We start from the raw sequence: 15,308 nt of genomic DNA, 5'->3' as shown, positions 1-15,308 counted from the left end.
ACCTCTCGCCGGCTTTGTATCATGTTACCTGATGAAATTGCTGTACAATATGATCTTGTTGCCATCTGATGCACATTCAGATGTCATAAATCAACACTGCAGAGCTCTCCCTGTCCTATGCCGTGCCTTGATTGTATTACTGTTGATGATATTGGAAATGTGCATGTACACCCTGGCCCATCTACTGTTGCTAGCCCCAATTCTGATTTGTGCTCTGATATCTGCTTCACTGATTTCTGCTCTCGTAAAAGCCTGGGTTTTCTCACATTAACACTAGAAGCTATTATTGAAAATGGATCAATTGACAGTGTGGATTCACAGCTCCAATCCAAATGTGTTGGTGATTACTAAGACATGGTTAAGAAGAGTGTGTTTGAATACTGATGTTAATCTTTCTGGTTATAACCTTTTTCGGCAAGACAGATCTTCTAAAGGTGGGGAGAGGCAATCTTCACCAAGGAACACCTTCAGTGCTCGGTTGTCTCCACCAAGTCTGTCCCAAACAATTTGATTTGCTGGTTTTAAGCATAAACTTTCAAATGGCTCTGTTAACTGTTGCTGGGTGCTATCGTTCTCCATCAGCACTGGCCTGTACCCTACCTGCCCTAAGCTCTCCCCTGGCCCCTTACACCAAGTCTGAATTTGTCCTGCTAGGTGACCTAAACTGGGACATGTTTAAACCACCTGACCAAGTTCTAAAGCAATGGGACTCCCTAAATCTTTCTCAGATTATTACCAATCCCACTACGTATGACTTCAAACACCCAGAAAAGACTACTCTTCTTGATGTTATGCTCACAAATAATCCTGATAGGCATCAGTCTGGTGTTTTCTGTAATGACCTTAGTGATCACTGTTTTACAGCCTGTGTTCCTAATGGCTGCTCAGTGATTTGTCATAGACACTTGCTAGTGATCACTGTTTTACAGTGAAACGACCTGTCCTGATTTGTCATAGACACTTGCTAGTGATCACTGTTTTACAGCCTGTGTTCGTAATGGCTGCTCAGTGAAACGACCTGTCCTGATTTGTCATAGACACTTGCTAAAAAAACTTGAATGAGCAAGCCTTCCTTCATGAACTGGCCTCTGTAAAATGGTATAGAATCAGTTTGACCCCCTCTGTTGAAGACGCTTGGACCTTCTTTTTTGATATTTTCAGTAGTATTGTTAACAAACACACCCCCATAGGAAAATGAGAATTAAAAACAGGTTTATTCAGCCCCTGGTTCGACCGTGATCTTACAGAGTTACTCCACCTCAAGAATTGCATTTGGCGAAAGGCACATGCATACTCAGGCTGACTGGCTGTCGTTCAGGCAAATGAGAAATAAGTGCACTCAGGCTACCCGGAAGGCCAAAGTGACTTACTTTAAGGAACAGTTCTCTCTCTGTGGGTCTAACCCCAAGAAGTTCTTGAAAACGGTTAAAGACCTGGAGAATAAACACTCCTCCTCACAGCTGCCCATGTCCCTTAATGTTGGTGATGTGGTTGTTACTGACAAGGAGCACATGGCTGAGCTCTTTAATCACCACTTCATTAAGTCAGGATTCCTATTTGACTCAGCCATGCCTCCTTGCCCATCCAACATTTCCTCATCTCCCACCACTTTTAATGCGACTATCCCCGATGCTTCTCCCTCTTTTTCCCCTGCCCCGCTACAAAGTTTCTCCCTGCAGGCAGTCACTGAGTCCYAGGTGCTAAAGGAGCTCCTGAAACTTGACCCCAAAAAACCATCTGGGTCAGATGGTTTAGACCCTTTCTTCTTTAAGGTTGCTGCCCCTATCATCGCCAAGCCRATCTCTGACCTTTTTAACCTGTCTCCTCTCTGGGGAGGATCCCATTGCTTGGAAGGCAGCCACGGTTCGTCCTTTATTTAAAGGGAGAGATCAAGCTGATCCTAACTGTTAGAAGCCTGTTTCTTTTTTGCCCTGTTTATCAAAAGTGTGGGAAGAAATTGTCAATCATCAACTGACTGACTTTCTTGATGTCTATAGAATTCTTTCTGGTATGCAATCTGGTTTCCGCTCAGGTTATGGATGTGTCACTGCAACCTTAAAGGTCCTCAATGATGTCACCATTGCCCTTGATTCTAAGCAATGTGGTGCTGCTATTTTTATTGACTTGGCCAAAGCTTTTGATATGGTAGACCATTCCATTCTTGTTGGCCGGCTAAGGAGTATTGGTGTATCTGAGGGGTCTTTGGCCTAGTTTGCTATCTACCTCTCTCAAAGAGTGCAGTGTATAACGTCAGAAAATCTGCTGTCTCAGCCTCTGCCTGTCACCAAGGGAGTACCCCAAGGCTCTAACCTAGGACCCACGCTCTTCTCAATTTACATCAACAACATAGCTCAGGCAGTAGGAAGCTCTCTCATCCATTTATATGCAGATGATACAGTTTTATACTGTATCATCTGCCTGTACATGCTCTACAGCAAAGCTTTCTTCGTGTCCAAGAAGCTTTCTCTACCCTTAACCTTGTTCTGAACACCTCCAAAACAAATGTCATGTGGTTTTGGAAGAAGAATGCCCCTCTCCCCACAAGTGGGATTACTACCTCTGAGGGTTTAGAGCTTGAGGTAGTCACATCATACAAGTAATTGGGAGTATGGCTAGACGGTACACTGTCCTTCTCTCATCACATATCAAAGCTGCAGGCTAAAGTTAAATCTAGACTTTGTTTCCTCTATCCTCTTTCATCCCAGCTGGCAAACTAACCCTGATTCAGATGACCATCCTACCCATTCTAGATTACGGAGACATAATTTATAAATTGGCAGGTAGGGGTGCTCTCGAGCGACTAGATGTTCTTTACCATTTGGCCATCAGGTTTTTCTCCAATGCTCCTCATAGGACACATCACTGCACTCTATACTCCTCTGTAAACTGGTCATCTCTGTATACCTGTCGCAAGACCCACTGGTTGATGCTTATTTATAAAACCCTCTTAGGCCTCACTCCCCGTATTTGAGAGATCTACTGCAGCCCTCATCCTCCACATACAACACCCGTTCTGCCAGTCACATTCTGTTAAATGTCCCTAAAGCACACACATCCCTGGATCGCTCCTCTTTTCAGTTCGCTGCAGCTTGCGACTGGAACGAGTTGCAACAAACACTCAAACTGGACAGTTTTATCTCAATCTCTTCATTCTAAGACTCAATCATGGACACTCTTACTGACAGTTGTGGCTGCTTTGTGTAATGTATTGTTGTCTCTACCTTCTTGCCCTTTGTGCTGTTGTCTCTGCCCAATAATGTTTGTACCATGTTTTGTGCTGCTACCATGTTGTGATGCTACCATGTTGTTGTTATGTTGTGATGCTACCATGCTGTGTTGTCATGTGTTGCTGCCTTGCTATGTTGTTGTCTAGGTCTCTCTTTATGTAGTGTTGTGTTGTTTCTCTTGTTGTGATGTGTGTTTTGTCTTATATTTATATTGTATATTTATTATTATTTTTTAATCCCAGCCCCCGTCCCCGCAGGAGGCCTTTTGCCTTTTGGTAGGCCGTCATTGTAAATAAGAATTTGTTCTTAACTGACTTGCCAAGTTAAATAAAAGTTWWWWWAWAAATAAAGAATACTTTACACCACACCACAGCACAGGTGTGTAGTCTTTAAGGTATACACAAAGTCCACCAATGTGGGGAAGTGATTGATACTGCATTACTCCCCCTTGAGCGAGGTACCTGTCAACATTTTAGCCATGTCTGTTTTGCCAGATTACTAAGCATCCTATGAGGTATCATGCAGTACTGTTTATTTTCTGCCGTCAACTATTACTTCTGTCCCGTGCGTCACGTGTTTGAATTATGTTAATCTCTTATTGTCTTGTCTTGCATATGGGAATGTTACAAAACTAAATGTAGCTACAGTGTTGAATTTTCACCCTTTTTTAAAAATCCTTACGTCACTGAGAATGATGAGGGGTATTCATTTCTGCTCCGTCTCTATGGGACACTTAGTAAGTTCCGAATATCCAGCTGGCACCTGGAGCTTGTAACAGACATGGAGAAGTCTGCTCATACTGAAGTGAAATTGGTCTTGGCAATCTAATTCCAACCAGTTATTGGTCATTAGAAAAACCAAATTGAATAATGGAGTCTGAGATGGAGATTTGCGTGGAGGTACAGTATTAAAGAAACCAAATGAATAATGGAGTCTGAGATGGAGATTTGTGTGGAGGCACGGTGTGTGTCTGTGAAGGGGGCACGGCAGGGGCGATGTTAGGCGGCCACGCTCCTCTCCTCCCATTCCCCGGCCCATCAGTTTCAATCAGGCAAAAAGAAAGGCCTCCCTGTCCGCGAGGACCTCAGTCCATTAGGCCGCTGGTGGCCCCACGCGTGTACCCCATTATGGTGCATTACCTGGGTACCGCCACCAGGCAACAGGACAGAAAAAAACTGGACAGCAAAGAGAGAAAGATGAGCTCGGACATTACAAAAGCCCTGTCTGGTTCACATCTAATTATTTAACAATTCCTTTCCTTCTCAAAGTAATCACTGATCTGCCATGGTTTGATATGTGAAAATAAATTGTAGAGAATCTAGAAACATTGCCGTTGCCTAATGCCTATCCAATATCACATACAGTTGAAGTCGGAGGTTTACATACACTTAGGTTGGAGTCATTAAAGCTAGTTTTTCAACCACTCCACAAATGTCTTGTTAACAAACTATAGTTTTGGCAAGTCGGTTAGGACATCTACTTTGTGCATGACACAAAGTTTCTAGATTCTCTACATTTTTCCAACAATTGTTTACAGACAGATTATTTCACTTATAATCTACTGTATCACAATTCCAGTGAGTCAGAAGTTTACATACACTAAGTTGACTGTGCCTTTAAAAAGCTTGGAAAATTCCTGAAAATTATGTCATGGCTTTAGGATCTTCTGATATGCTAATTGACATCATTTGAGTCAATTGGAGGTGTACCTGTGGTTGTATTTCAAGGCCTACCTTCAAACTCAGTGCCTCTTTGCTTGACATCATGGGAAAATCAAAATAAATCAGCCAAGACCTCAGGAAAAAAATGTTGACCTCCACAAGTCTGGTTCATCCTTGGGAGCAATTTCCAAACGCCTGACGGTACCACGTTCATCTATACAAACAATACTACACAAGTATAAACACCATGGGACCACGCAGCCGTCATACCTCTCAGGAAGGAGACGCGTTCTGTCTCCTAGAGATGAACGTACTTTGGTGCAAAAAGTGCAAATCAATCCCAGAACAACAGCAAAGGACCTTGTGAAGATGCTGGAGGACACAGGTACAAAAGTATCTATATCCACAGTAAAACAAGTCCTATATCGACATAACCTGAAAGGCTGCTCAGCAAGGAAGTAGCCACTGCTCCAAAACCGCCYTAAAAAAGCCAGACTACGGTTTGCAACTGCACATGTGGACAAAGGTAATTTCTATTTGTTTATTTGAGCTGTTCTTGCCATAATATGGACTTGGTCTTTTACCAAATAGGGCTATCTTCTGTATACCCCCCTACCTTGTCACAACACAACTGATTGGCTCGAACGCATTAAGAAGGAAAGAAATTCCACAAATTCACTTTTAAGAAGGCACAGAATGCCAAGCGTGTGCAAATCTGTCATTAAGACAAAGCGTGGCTATTTGAAGAATCTCAAATATAAAATATATTTTGATTTGTTTAACACTTTTTTGGTTACTACATGATTCCATATGTGTCATTTCATAGTTTTTATGTCTTCACTATTATTCTACAATGTAGAAAATAGTAAACATACAGAAAAACCCTTGAATGAGTAGGTGTTCTAAAACTTTTGACCGGTAGTGCGATGTATAAAGGATCATAGATATTTTTTAATAACATAATCTTTGATAACTGACAATCACTAAAATAAAAGCTTGACTCCGGGAGAATTGAAAATTCCAAAAACAATGAATTTAGGACTATAGATTTTGAGCAAAAGAACACAGCATTAGCCATGCCAAAATGCATAGAATTGCAGGAAATTAGCTTTAAAACTGCAAACATTTCTCTACACCGCCAATATGGGGGCCTCTAAAATGTTCTCTGAAATTCAGCCACGCCGTAGGGCAGACCGCGCCACCTCTGCCACGTCCACCACCTAACCCAAGCCCCTTTTTGTAAGGATGCATTTTAGAAGTGTGGAACAGTTTCTTCATTTATTTGAACGGTTGGTTCATTTTAGGGTATTAACTCTCTCTGTCAGTGTGTGTCTCTCTATCTGTGGTTTTAGAAAGGAAGACCGATTTCAAGTACTCCTGATATCAAGCTTTTGACCCAGACTGTAGGGTCTCTCCACTCTCGTTCTAATCTGCTCCAGGTGCCATAGTAAGGACTGAGGAGACAGTACGGGATGTACACGCAGCCTTACAATCGGGGTCAAATTAATTTCCTTCCCAGTCAATCCCAAAGTGTAATTGTAAAATGTAAACTCAATTGCAAAATTCCCTTGAATGTCCAGTTCAACTGTTGAACCAGAATGACCTGAAAAGATAACTATTTGTTTCAGAAGCCCTCTGTGTCTTTTGCATCTGTTGTAGTAACTATCCTCCATCAACGTCAGGGGTACGTCCCAAATGGCACCATATTCATGATATAGTGCACACTAGTTTTAACCAGAGCCCTAAAGTTCCTGGTCAAAAGTAGTACACTATATGGGCTCAAACCGCAAATATAAATTCGGGGGGGGGGGAGCTGGAGAGTTATGGTATGGATTGGAATGGAATGCATGCACTGACCACTGCACCTATCTGTCTGTGTTAGGCCCTCTGAGAGCATTGGTGACAGACCACCCCGTCACCCTATTCCCTCTTTCCTATAGCCATTCATCATAGTCTACTTTCTCTCTTTTTTTCCCTCTCTTCTCATTTTCACTCTCATTTCTTCCTCTTGCTCCCTGTCAGCCTCCCTTGTCTTCTGCTCACTCTGCTCTCACTGTTCTGTCTATTTTCTCTTTCTCACTCTCTCCCCCTCATATTGGTTCATATTCTCGCTCTCTCTCTCTCTTCATCCCCCCCCCCCCTTTCCCCCTCACTGACTGGCTCATTCAATCATGACTCCCAATGGCTCTTGTTGGCCTGTGACCTCCAGGGGAAGGGGACCTTAAACTCCTAGATGAAGTGTACTTCCCATCCTCCCAAGGCTGGGTCAGTGCGACGCTGTCTCTAGTATCTCACTGCTTTGTCGAGTTGTCTGTTTACACGTCCCTAGCATTTCACTGCTTTGTCAAGCTTTTTACGGTAGGGAACCATCTACTGTATATTTTGAATCCAGTGGATCAGCTCTAGTCTGTGCATAGGAACGAAAAGGTGTAGTTGTGCTGCAGAAGCATCCAGGGTGACGGAGCATCAACACTCAGTTCAGCCACCAGCTAGCTTCAAGGGCTTCTGCCAGCAGCTCAGCACTACCTATCCGCATATTTCACCGCTTAAATGGTCCGCTGGCCTGACAGACAAATAATGAGTATATGGATGCGGGGGCTGGGCGTGGATAGGGAGGGATTGAAGGGGGGAGGGCGAAAATCTTGTCTATAAAAAAAAGTGAGGAGATGTTATGGGGGGGAGGTGAGGGTTGGGTACAGGTGAGGTGGGCAGGAGGGAAGGGGAGCGGGGGAGCGGGGTGGCGGCTGTCATCGTCCCCGGCGTGTCAGCAGGTGCTGGGCGGTCGGTCACTCGTCCTTGCCTTGATGGACTCTGGGAGGTAGCGAGCGGCCATTTACTGGCCCAGCCTGCCAGGCTGGGGGATTTCATGTCCCCGCGCTCGGCTGATTTATGACTACACCTGAAGGAAAGCGGAGGGAGGGAGGGAGAGAGAGAGGGTGTGTGTATATGTATGTTAGAATGAGAACACATGAGAAAAGTTTATGAAACTGAGAGGGTGCGTGTGTGTGTTAATACGAGAAAGCTGTGTGTGTGTGTGTGTGTGTGTGTGTGTGTGTGTGTGTGTGTGTGTGTGTGTGTGTGTGTGTGTGTGTGTGTGTGTGTGTGTGTGTGTGTGTGTGTGTGTGCCTGCACCATATTTTTCACTCCCATTATAACCTGCTCTCTCTCCTGACCCGCCACTCCAGCGGACCTCTGAAAGGCAATCTCACATAAAACCATCAAATAAAAAATTCATATTGATACTCTGTCTGTGTCTGTCTCTCTCTCTCCCCATCTATCTACCTCCAAGTCCTCCACATCAGCACCCTGGTGATGTACTGCCCACTGTCTAATATTAAAGTCTAGAACACAATAAAAGACAGTCTAATCCTCTGCGCCTCCATCTCTTCTAAGCAGACCTCCTGCTTTTAGCACTTCACTGTGTACTGAAAGCATTTCAATCATTGCGGTGCTCTAAAAATCCAAACCTTTATCCTGAGATTTTTATTTTGCTGTAAGAATACACATTTGGATGTCTTTCTTGTGGGAAGAAAGTTAGTTTCCCCTTATTCCCGGAAACTKACTGATAGAGATTTGGATTGAATAGTGCTCTAGTGTATTCTACTGGTTTGCACATGTGGCAGTGGTACGTTTGTGTAGAGCAGTCTATATTGGTGTGTCTCTGTCCATGGTCCTGTTCCGTTAGCCTGGTCGGGTGTGCAGTAAACATTGTCGTTTGTTTGCGTTTGCGCATGTTTGCGCYTTGTGGCGGCAGGTAGACTAGTGATTAGAGCGTTGGACAAGTAACCGAAAGGTTGCAAGATCGAATCCCCGAGCTGACAAGGTAAAAATCTGTCGTCCTGCCACTTGYCAAGGCAGTTAACCCACTGTTCCTAGACCGTCATTGAAAATAAGAATTTGTTCTTAAATGACTTGCCTAGTTAAATWAAAATGTGAAATCAAAAAATAGTTTCTGTGTTTGACAGACCCAGAGCTGCCAAAGACCAATTCTGTCTGTGTGTTAGAGAGGATCCCTGCGGTGTCGTCAAGTCTCTCTGCTGTGGAGCTACCTGGGAACAGCTTTGAAAGGCAGCAAACATGAAAGTTCAAATCAAACTTCATTTGTRACATACACKGAAGACAACAAGTGTAGACCTTACRYTGAAATGCTTACTTACAAGCCCTTAACCAACAGTGCAGTTCAAGAAGAGTTAAGAAAATATTACCAGATAAACTAAAATAATAAAAAGAAACACAATAACGAGGCTATATACAGGGGTTACCGGTACCGAGTCAGTGTGCGGGGGTACAGGTTAGTTGAGGTACTATGCATAGATAATAAACAGCGAGTAGCAGCGGTGTACAAAACAAATGGGGGGGTCAATGTAATAGTCCGGTGGCCATTTGATTAATTGTTCTGCAGTCTTATGGCTTGGGGGTAGAAGATGTTAAGGAGCGTTTTGGTCCTAGACTTGGTGCTCCAGTACCACTTGCCGTACGGTAGCAGAGAAAACAGTTAATGACTTGGGTGACTGGCGTCTCTGACAATTTTATGGGCTTTCCTCTGACACCGCCTATTATATAGGTCCTGGATTGCAGGAAGCTTGGCCCCAGTGATGTACTGGGCCGTACGCACTACCCTCTGTAGTGCCTTACGGTCAGATGCCGAGCAGTTGCCATATCAGGCGGTGATGCGACCGGTCAGGATGCTCTCGATGGTGCAGCTGTAGAACTTTTTGAGGATCTGGGGACCATGCCAAATCTTTTCATTCTCCTGAGGGGGAAAAGGTTTTGTCGTGCCCTCTTCACGACTGTCTTGATGTGTTTGGACCATGATTGTTCATTGGTGATGTGGACACCAAGGAACTTGAAACTCTGGAACCACTCCACTACAGCCCTGTTGATGTTAATGGGGGCCTGTTRGCCCCGCCTTTTCCTGTAGTCCACGATCAGCTCCTTTGTCTTGCTCACACTGAGGGAGAGGTTGTTGTCCTGGCACCACAATGCCAGTTCTCTGACCTCCTCCCTATAGGCTGTSTCATCGTTGTCGGTGATCAAGCCTACCACTGTTGTSTCGTCAGCAAACTTAATGATGGTGTTGTTTGGCCACGCAGTCGTGGGTGAACAGGGAGTACAGGAGGGGACWAAGTACACACCCCTGAGGGGCCCCAGTGTTGAGGATCAGCGTGGCAGATGTCTTGTTGCCTAACCTTACCACCTGGGGGAGCCCGTCAAGAAGTCCACTTACATTTGAGTCATTTAGCAGGTGCTATTATCCAGAGCGACTTACAGGAGCAATTAGGGTTAAGTTCCTTGCTCTAGGGCACATCAACAGATTTTTCACCTAGTTGGCTCGGGGATTCAAGCAAGCGACCTTTCAGTTACTGGCCCAATACTCTTAACCACTAGGCCGCGTTGCCGCCTTCAGAGAAGAATTCCCCTCTCCAAGTAAAAGCCGTGGCAGAGCAGGATCTTGAAAAGTGGCTTATTTTTGGAGACATTTGTCAGAATGCTGCTAGTTTCTTCTGTCTTCTGTGTTTTTTTCCCTCAGAAAGGTTGTTTTGATTTAGCCTACAGGAAATTACAGTTAGATAGAGCGGTGATGGAATCCCGGTAAAAGGTGGCGTTACCTAAGTGCTATGTGCCTCGTTGCTCAATCGAAATAAAGAGCAAGCCATTTAGGGTGAATTACAATGTGGTGCTTCACGGAGAGAGCCCCTGACCTGAGCTTTCCTGTCATTGGACCAATAAAAAACAATCAAATTGTCAGTAGACCAATCACAAGCCATCACCTTGTCAGTGGATCAATAAAAAAACACCCTTTCATTGGACCATTTACACCTATGCCACTGCCAAGGCTGTAAATAATGTTCTGCTTTGTGGTTACAGGTTGCAGACCTTTTTTTTCTCCTGTAAATATGCCCATAGAAATGTATACYTTGAGCTTTTTCCATTATGGATGGMACTGTAGATGTGAATTGCAAACTTGTTGGACCTCTTTGCCTGTTGCCTTAAGGTATGAAGGAAGTTGGTTTTACCGGACAGAAATTAACTTATTTTCATGAACCTCAGCCTTCATGCTCTCTTCCTATTAAGTTACTCCTCCTCCTCTCAATCCCCCATCACTCAACCTCCATCAGCGTTTGGCTGGACTGTTTGCCTCCCGCTTTCTATCAACGGCAGGCCAGTCCTGCGCTCTCTGTTTTAGGAGAGATAATGATTCTCTTTTACCGGGAATAGGATTGCATTTTCTATTTCTCCTCCCTCCCTCCCACCCCTCCTCTCCCTCCTCCTTACCCTCTCGTCTGTTCCTGRGGCCGGGGCTCCCTCCACGGAAGCGCCGCGCTATCACTCCACCGCAGAAAAAGCGAGGGATGAAAGACAAATCAAAACACCTTATTTCCCTCAGTCCCTCACGCTGTCGAGATTGAATTTGAGTTTTCTCATCTTTTCTCTCCCTCCCTTTACCCAACCATCCACTCTGAAATACTTCTGAAACCAGCCACATTCACAACTTGTGGGATTGGGTATCGTTTGGGCATGAGGATTAAAACGGAGAGGAGCACAATGCAAAAGAACTCAAACCCGACTGCATAGTGATCTACTTGGTCAGCCGCACATCTTTAGCGTTGAGACCGAGGGGTATTTCACTGACGTTAACATTGTTCTTTACCTAAATTGTTATGGCAATAGTTCTAGTTGTGTCGTCAATTATTGTATCAATGACTCTCCTCCCTTATTTTCCATAGCCAGAGTGGACCACTGATATGACAGGATAATCACTGACACTAATTTGAATGCAAAAGAACATTCCATTGAATTGTAGAACTTTGGAAGGAATCTCTCTTTAAAGAGCCACTGAACACACCGATTGGCACGTGTGTGTTTCTGTTGCTTATTAGAAAAACAAGATTTCAGTCTTGGAGGTGTGTTTCCTGACCGATTCCGCGTTTGCTTAACGCGTTTGTCCCCCATGAGACACTGTAGACGCCGAAGCCTATTTAACTTTTTCAAAATACCCAGAATGAATCTAAGATAACTTAAGAAATCTGTAATTCATTTTGAGGTTTTTGCCGAGGATGTTTTAGTTGCGCAATTTTACATCTAACTAAGGTGTTTGGTGCAGTATTTCTCAAGTAAAAAAAATGTGTGACGTGTTGTCTTCTGTAAACAAAGTCGGAGCTGCTGGGCAGGTCTGTCTCACTGTCTATGCTATTGGATAGAGACCAATCACCGCAGCTGTTCACACCATGTTAATGGCAAATGGATATCATAAGGTGAATGCACCAACTTGTAAGTCGCTCTGGATAAGAGCGTCTGCTAAATGACTTAAATGTAAATGTAAATGGACATCATCAAATTAAAACCCAACCTTCATTTACCCGTTGTGCCGTACGGATGTTCCAACCTCCATTTTAGACAAGACTCATTTTATGACCAAATGTATCCTATTTACACTTTGTAGTCAGTTTTGACACTATAATTAACTGCTTCTGACTTATATTGATGCCACATGGGCCATTTTCAAAGGGATGTGTTCCTTTTTAAAGGCAGTCGCTGTTTAAATCTGGTATGGGAGTTGAGACCTGGTCAGGATACTTTCTATTTCAATAGCTTTAATAGTCATTGACCTGTGTGGAGCGGGGYAAAAGCAGCTGGTTAAATGCAGCCTCTGTGAATTGACTGTGGGCAAACACAAAAGCAGCTGTGCTAATACTGGCTCTATCCAGGGCCGAGCTGACCAGTTAGCACCCTGCTACCCTGGCCTGGCAACCTTCAGCTGGCTACTGAGGCATAAAGAGGCGCCGTTAATGTCCTAACAGACGTTTCCCTCAGATCATCTGTAGGCGACTAGTTAGTTAGTCAAAATGACCACTGACCAGACAGGCTTCTGGTTCTGCCTTGGTGTTCACACAGCCCTAACTCACCACTGGATTTCATGCTCCCTTTCCCTCAGCCAGGTTTTTATGAACGCTGTAGATGCGCCGGTCGTAGATTGGATCCGATCTCATGGCCGCTAACCGATTCATGAGCCAAGAGGCGAGACGGCTCCGCGACCTCAAATCAAAAGCGACGGGTGCACGAGCCAGCCTAAATGGGCAAATCTACCAACCTGTAATATCCAAACAGGCATTTAGCGCTCAGACCTTCGGGTGGAATAGAATAGATGGCGGGGAGGTGCAGGAAGCAAGGGTCATTGAACGAAGGAAGGACACCTGGCTGTAGTTTGGCTAGGCTACCCCCCCCCCAACTAACCCCCTCCCAAACTCCTCTCACCCCCTCCTTTCATTTTCAATTATGGGGCGGAATATGAGTCTTTAATAGGGTAATAATTGTGCTAGCATATTTGCTGTCACCCACCATAAGCCAAGATTAATTAGGCCATTTAGTTTAGCTTAAGAAAGCGTCCGCTGTGAGGAATGGTGCATGGGACCAAGGCAGAGGGCTAGATTCAGCACAGTCTTCTCCCTATCATACGTCATCACAGCTCGCTCTCTCTCCTCTGGTTCGTCATGATTTCGGCACACCTGCTTCACTTTTCTTGTCTCTCAGCTGTTGTTGTCTGTAGTTTCAGAGTGACCGTGATCTTAGACTGCCYCTCAAGTGCGTATGTGTGTTTCCTGTTCCACTCACCTCTTGACTACTAGGAAGTTATTTTAAAGGCCTGTGTCTGTGCAAGTTTCTGCGTATTTGTGTATTTTATACTATACTCTTGGAGAACTGGCTACTCGGGTGAATGGTGCTTGTTTAATAAAGTTAGATCAACGCTGAATCAATGTCTGCAAGATCACATAATTATATTTTTCCACGTAACAGAATGCCAAAAACGCACCTCATTCAATCGTGAATGATAATCCTTCAAGTTTTACCGGTGAAACGTCCATGCAGCATCTGCAGCCATTTGATCTCAATCCGTTTCATGGGGATATGCATTGTAAACATTCTTGAGATACAGGGTTGTTTCATTGTAGCCTACAGTGTTGTTTTGAATGATGTACAGTGAGCGAATTTGAGAGTAGGCGTTAACTGTAGCATAGCCTACCTGTGTATTTTGCCGAGGTGCGCGCGATGTTGAGTTTTGGCCAATTGAGAGAGAAATGCAATGGTGTTTTTGTRTTACGATAARGTTATACTMTGCTATTATATTTGGTTCTGTTATGTGGACTACTATCATTATGTGATCTTGCAGACATTGATTTAGCTTTGATCTAACTTTATTAAACAAGCACCATTCGACTCAGTAACTTGTTCTCTAAACGTAAAGTAGTGAATATACACAAGCGCAGAAGTCCGCCGAACTAACGATTCCGGAAAAAGTCAGATACGGAGCAATTTTAAAAGAGAGATTCTTATTGACTCAAATGACTAAATGGATAATATCAAATCTTCTATGATATTTTCTAGTTGTTGGAAGTTCTAGTCCAAGTGGTTCCATGGAAGGACAACTGTTCTAAATTTGTGGTACACAGAATTTCCCCCTTAYGTTACATAGATGCCCCAAGACTGACAACCAGCACATTGGACTGGGGGAAAACAAACTAGGTTACAGAAGAAAAATAATCCCATATGAGAATGTGATTATTAACAAAGAGCATTGTTTTCTAGACCAGAGACAAACTAACCACTCCCTTGGGTGTTGTCAAGATCGTTTGTTGAATAAATGGACCAAGGCGCAGCGTGCGTAGAGTRCCACATCTTTAATAATGAAACTCACAAAAAAACAATAAAGGATAAACGATACGTGCCGCAAATGCAGTGCTCACAGGCACTACACGAAAACAAGATCCCACAAACAARAGGTGGGAAAAGGCTGCCTAAATATGATCCCCAATCAGAGACAACGATAGACAGCTGCTTCTGATTGGGAACCATACCAGGCCAACAAAGAAATAGAAAACATAGWTTGCCCACCCTAGTCACACCCTTACCTAACCAAATAGAGAATTAAAAGGATCTCTAAGGTCAGGGRGTGACAGGTGTTCATATCTGGGCCTGGATCTGGGCTATGTTCAAGATCAACACTACATCATTTAAGACTGAAATTGTAAGGTTGTTTCCAAATTTTACTGACGTAAACTTTGTGGAAATATTTTGGTAGTATATTTAATATAATAAAATAAATCAGCAAATTTGGTAACAACCTTATGTCAAATGCTACGTCAATTAATTTAAAAGGTTCTGAAAACATTGTTTTTCTTCGTTTTTGAYTGTCCTCAGAGTAATGAATAATGCCTGCTGATAGTAGATCATGTTCCTCTTGAGATATTTAGTGCTCACAGGTCACCCTTCCGTTCTACTGCGTATTCMTGGTCAACGACATAAAGATTTCAGTATGATCTCAGTAAAGATCTGTGTATAGATTCCAGGTCTTTCCTTGATGACTGATTGCCAAAAGCTGCATTCACCTGCAGAGAACCATCTCGCACAAATGCCAAGTGCA

At 43.8% G+C, this 15,308-nt stretch overlaps 1 protein-coding gene across 4 annotated transcripts in view; it reads left to right on the top strand.

Annotated features, from left to right (window-relative positions):
• Window positions 1-15,308, top strand: part of adarb1b (adenosine deaminase RNA specific B1b) — a 175,896-nt gene that overhangs the window by 137,769 nt on the left and 22,819 nt on the right. The window lies entirely within an intron of this gene.

Source organism: Salvelinus sp. IW2-2015, linkage group LG36 (assembly GCF_002910315.2).
Source record: "Salvelinus sp. IW2-2015 linkage group LG36, ASM291031v2, whole genome shotgun sequence".
Lineage (NCBI taxonomy): Eukaryota > Metazoa > Chordata > Actinopteri > Salmoniformes > Salmonidae > Salvelinus > Salvelinus sp. IW2-2015.
Note: the sequence above shows the minus strand (reverse complement) of the source record. Positions and strands in the feature narration are given on the sequence as shown.